The 6,205-nt window shown below is 25.8% G+C and overlaps 1 protein-coding gene across 1 annotated transcript in view; it reads left to right on the forward strand.

Annotated features, from left to right (window-relative positions):
- LOC102671130 (failed axon connections) overlaps window positions 1–6,205 on the forward strand; it is a 32,572-nt gene that overhangs the window by 2,072 nt on the left and 24,295 nt on the right. The window lies entirely within an intron of this gene.

Raw genomic sequence — 6,205 nt, forward strand, 5'->3', positions numbered from 1 at the left:
TGGGGATGGAAAGGACGCGTAGCAGACTCCTTCGAACTTCGAACGTACGCAACGGGACTATTCACTAGATGTGATTGAGGCGTCGATTATTAATCATTGCTTCATACTATGTGTTGCATCGCTTCTCTACAAATACAATATCGATATCATATTATATTAAACAATATCTTTAATACGCTATGAAGAATTGTCATATTTTTAGGTGCCAACATATTTAACATGTTCTGGATGATGATCTTGTACTCAAGAAAAGACGGAGATAATTTCTTTTTTTTCTTTCGGGATAATCACACTACATAAGCACTTATCTCTGTGTTTATACACGTTTTTGCATCGATTTATTTATATCGTCGACAGCATGGTGCAGAGAGGGCAATATTGGTCACGGGTCGTGAAACAAATGATAAATAATCAGGACGTCTTATTGTAGATCTTCTTGAAAACAAGTAGATGGCGTTATTGTTTTCTTTCTATATATTATGAAATTTTGTTTGAATAATAATTAAATAATAATATATAATATATTGTAGAACGGTATTATACGTGAATGAATTTTGTTAAAAAATAGTTCATAATTCACCATAATATCCTTCATTAAGATATTTTTAAATAATAACTTGAAATGAATATTTTACTTTCAATTTTTTAAAGATAATTTATAATTATAATTTCTTTTTTAAAAAAACGAACCATTTTTATTTAACGAAATTAAAATTAATGTTCTTATATATTTTATATATTATAGTTAAAGAATAAAAGAATTCAAGAACTTTTCTGCGGATTCGAAACGAATGGAATTTCATTTTAGGATAGTCGTTATTTTTTGAAAATTACTTTTTCCTTTCTCTTTTAATCGTTGTTATAATATCTTTTTTTACCTACCACTGTCACTGGAGTCTCCCCTCAACATCTGTTGAACATATAACATTTTTCCCTGAAGGGGAACTCACATATGGAGACTTTGAAAAGCAGATTTTAGAAGATCGAAATTTTTTTTATCCGATTTTTATCCCTATTTATTTTTCTCTGGTAAATTAATGTTCACGAGGTTCATATATCATGCTTGTAATTTCGAATAACTTTTTAAGAAAGAAAAAATGAGAAAATATATTTTCAAACAATAATTATATAATTATGTCAAAATCGATTTAAATAAAATGATATGGTTTTGTCTGGTTAATCTTTTTGAATTGAAGAGTTATTTTTAGATATGCTAATAGAGAATTGTACTTTATGTAATTTATCAGTTGCAATTGTCGAATGTTACTGACGCCTCCACTTCCGGTACTTGGTTGTGGATACTTTGATTCTGAGTCGTGATTTCAAACTCATACTCTGCTCTGATTGTAGAAATAATTGTGGCATTAATAGAATATATTGTTTTTAATATTTTTTTATATCTTTTATAAATTTTTTATATTATATAATTTTTTAATTCTTTTTGAAAAATATAATATATTTTTAATAATAAAATATAATTTAAATATATGAAACACAATTTATACATATATTTATACATATTATGTATATATATATACATATAATATTATAAAAAAAATTTCATAGAATATTTTCAATTAAGAAATTTTTTAATTTAAATCTTTTAATTAGGAAATGTAAAAAATAATAGTCTTTATTCATAATAGTCTTTATTAAGTTTTTTTGCGATTCTATATATTTCTTAAGAATTTAATTCGCAAAATAAATAAAATCATTCTTTTGTTCAAAGTTGGTCAGAAATTGCCTTCCACAACGATTTTCTAGATTGTATTCCCATACGAAGAATCGTAGTAACTCTTTTATAATAAGTGCTTGTTCGAATAGTAAAATAGTGGAACTGGAACAAAAGAGGTCACAGGTAATACGGAGGAAGTTCCTATTGAACTAATCATTATCAAGATAGGTATAAATAACGCATGGAGTAGCCCGGATCAATTGGCCAACTTGACCAATTTTGTACCAACTATATAAGCATGTCTGCAATTTCCAAGAAATGCTTTCTATTTTTATAAATTATATGATAAATGTATAGTGTCTCTTTATATATATTTGATTTTAGAATGCTACATTTAAAAAGTATTCTTTGGTGTATTATGAAAGGCATTTTTTTTTATCTCGTAATAAAATAAATTGAATTTACTGAAAATTATTGAACATTAAAAAAGACGCTTGTATAATTTTTGAATCAAAAAATTTTAACAAATTTTAACAAACAACAAATTTTAACAAACAATTTTAATGAATCTCCAATATTATTTGATATTATTTATTGGCAATTATAGTTTATTATAACAATTATTGCTTTATTTAAAGCCAAATTATAGTATAAAAATCGAAGAATGCAATCTGGATTATTTGGTTTGTTATTTATTCTCTTGAAATTATTCTCTTGTGAAGAATGTATCATGTAAAGTAATAATAAATTATTTTTCTGGTTACTATGTAATGTTAAAATCAGGGAAATTTTACTATGTTAAAATTCAAGACTAATATTTTGAGATTTTCGTCAACTATTTTGCGATACATTAAAAGTGCTACGCTATATCTTTCATTCATTTTTAATATATATTTTTAAAGAATTTTTCTTTTCATCTCTTTTTTTTAAAATCTATTAATATTTAAATTTATATTTTTAGATAATTATTTTACAAATAAATAACAAGTATAAAACAAATGAATATATTAATATTATATGCATATTAAAAACAATAATTAATTTATTTATATAATATAAATAAGTTCCAAAAAATATGTTATATATAAATTCTAAGAAATAATTAAAAATAAGAAAGAGATAATTACTTCAAACAATTACTTGTTATGAATGAATTTTAATAAAAATAAAAATGTATATAAATATAAAGAATTATAGAAATACAGAGCTTTATAATATGCATCTGAATATTCATAGAAATATTGGAAGTCCTTGAAAGAATGCACGATTTACATGGTGTTGCGAAATAAAAGAGAAGGAAGAGACCACTTTCGAAGTATAATGAGGTTTAAAATAGTATAAGTTGTTAATACACCAAACTAGGTTATGAAAAAATCTGAAACAAGAATTCTCTGTTTTATATCTGCTTCTCACGCTTTCTTGGCAAGACGCGCTTTTCAGTGCGAAAGTTAGCGGGACACGGGAACGCGTGAAACTGTGCTAATTTATCCATCGAGTTCTCTCTTAAGTTTTTTCTAAACATTCATATAGGTATGCACACTTGTGCTCCATATTTCTTAATATATTGCAATCTCTAACTATGTATATTAAATGCATAATTTTTTTTTTTATGAAACTTTATCTAAAAAATTCAGTTTTCTCATTTTCTTTTACTTCTTTTTTTGTAAAATATTTGTTTTTCATATATTTTTTTTCGTTTTTTGTTTCTTTTTTCAAATAACTCTATATAATTACACATATCCATTTTAATCGTATTCATTTTTTGTAATAGTAATTAGAATTCCTATTTATTCATTGCTCCAAATTCCAAATATAATTATCTACGTAATTATATCTATATAATTAAGTATATATAACAAAGTCTTATTTTATTTATTAATATGTTCTATTTTGATACAGTTTGTTACCAATTACTTATTCGTTGATCGTTGCTTTTTATTTTTTTTTTTTTTTTAAATATAATTTGTTTTCTTTTCATCAAGTAACTTTTAGGATTAAAATCGATTATCAAAGATTTGATAGCATTTTGGATGGATAACATAACAGAGAGAGCAACGAATCGTGCGAACGATTGAAAAAGAGTGAACAGGATAGACAGAGACGCGTACGTAATGCGCATGCCCGAACGAAGGTCTGTCGGGCCGAGCCATTTGTGCCCGGCCAATCGATTGTTTCCGACGTTTCTCCACACGCTAAACTCGTTTCCGGTCCGATTTATTCGCGACCGGTTTCCGCGATACATACTAAGAGAAGTCAACTACGAAAACGATACATTATAATTGCATTGTACACTCGTCTGTTAAACGAGGGTGATTGTACCGGTGGTTTGTTTAGAGGTGGGGATAGCGGCATAAAAGAGAAGGAATCGTATCTGGTACTTCTGCAATAAGCAACCACGTTGTGAGGATCTATCGGTGTTCCATCGAGCATAAGTATTATACTTTCATGACGGTGTAATGAGAGAAAGCAGATCTCGTTGCAAAGAACACAAGTTGATCGAGGTCACGTATTTCGTTTTAATCAATTCGACCGTGTATTATATGATTTTTGGGCAATTAATCGAAAATAGATTACTTTTAAAAGATTTTGAGTAAAAATTTCACATGTATAAATATGGTTGAAATTGTTCTTCCTGATATAAATCTTATTATTGGCACGTTTCTGAATGCTTTTACAAAATTTCTAAACATTTATAAAAGCCTAAATTTGTGATTTTTTTTGTTAAATTTTGTCAAAGTTCAGATAACATCAGTTAGATCACAGTTGATAGATTAAGTATGAGTTAGATAGGCAACGGTGTCGAAATTCTTTCGAGGAAGACAGGTTTTAGAAGGAAACCATTCTATGGACTCCAGTTATGGCTTGGGCTGGGTCGGGATTTAACGAGCCATGGAATGAGGTGACTCATAGGAACTCTCTGGAGAACGTAGTTCACGAGGAAAAACAAAGTGGTCTGGTATTTAGGTTGGGAGAAGTCAGCAGCCATAGACACCTTTAGCGAGCTTTATTACATCGTCCAAGTGTTTCCGATTAAGCGATCATTGCAGTTTGGTCGAGTGTTTAAATTGCATGATTGATCGGTCACTTCGAATCGTTGCCTACTTATTTTGATATCGCAAATCATGGGATTGACCTTCGAGCTGGTTCAGAATAATGATCATCGGATATAAATGAATTTCATAATTGGCATTGTGACTAAAATAAATTTTATTCGATTTAGAATATTTGTCGGAATTTGGATGAAATATTATGTATTAAAATTTAATAAGAAGACTTTCTAATCTTGTAAGGTTTTTCATTGTTTATCATATTATATATTCTTATTATTGCTATCTTTATTATTATTTTTTTTATTAATTATATGGCTCTTTCTTTATGATTCTTAATATAAATTTTAAAAGACTTTATTATTGCTGATTCATATATGGAACGATATTAATGTGTCACCTACTTATGGCTTCACGTGGCATTATGCGTTTTAGTTTTCAAATACATTTTTAGAATTGTTTCATATTTTCAATTGATACATTAATATAAAAATGTAATTTTTTTCTCTCCTATAATATTTTTAATATTATTAATTTGATATTATTAATTTGATCTATTCCTATCATACACATTTAAATATTATTATATACATATATTTTCTTCTTCTATGAAGAATAACATTTTAAAAAAGATGTTTTATTTTATTATATATTTATATTTTATTATTACTGTTTTACTATTACACAAGTATTATACATATATATATATATATATATATTATATATATTATTTTGTATTAGTATATATTATATTTGTAATATATATAACTAATTCTATAATTATAATTATATATATATATTCTATAATTAATATAACTGTTCGTAACGGAATTTTGTGGAAAACTATTTCTTCATTAATAAATATTTTCGGTTGAAAAATAATTTTCTTTCTTACGATGATATTTCGATGAACTTCATTTAATTCATATTTTTAATATTTTGTAAGATTTCAAAATATTAGAAGTATTTAAAATTGTTGTTTAATAAATTGAATCGCCAATTATACTAAATTATACTATAAATTTAAAACTTAGCGAAGTGTATTAAACTTGATATACTAAATTTCTGATTTTTAGAATTACCAAACTTAAAGTTTGTAAGTCCAAAAGTTCCAAAGTTAGTAAATTCAGAATTCGTATAGTTAAAAATAACTCTTCCTCTACTTTCTTTTTTTATCCTCTTAACTCGTCGTTTTCTTTCGACTAGTTAAGGGATTGTATATAAGAACCATGTGAAAAGAGTTAATGAAGTTTTAAATAAAGATATAACGAATATTTCAATTTCATAATTATATAATATTTTGTTAAAAATACGAAAATATATATAAATTTGCAAATTAATTATAGTTTTATTATAATATAATCAGTAGTTAAAATAATCATATTTCGCACGCCAACATATAATTAAGAAAAATATGGGCATATAAGGATTGGAAATTTTATTCAAGGCCATCTTAAAAAATATATATATATATATATATATA

Source organism: Apis dorsata, unplaced genomic scaffold (assembly GCF_000469605.1).
Source record: "Apis dorsata unplaced genomic scaffold, Apis dorsata 1.3 scaffold_256, whole genome shotgun sequence".
Taxonomy (NCBI): domain Eukaryota; kingdom Metazoa; phylum Arthropoda; class Insecta; order Hymenoptera; family Apidae; genus Apis; species Apis dorsata.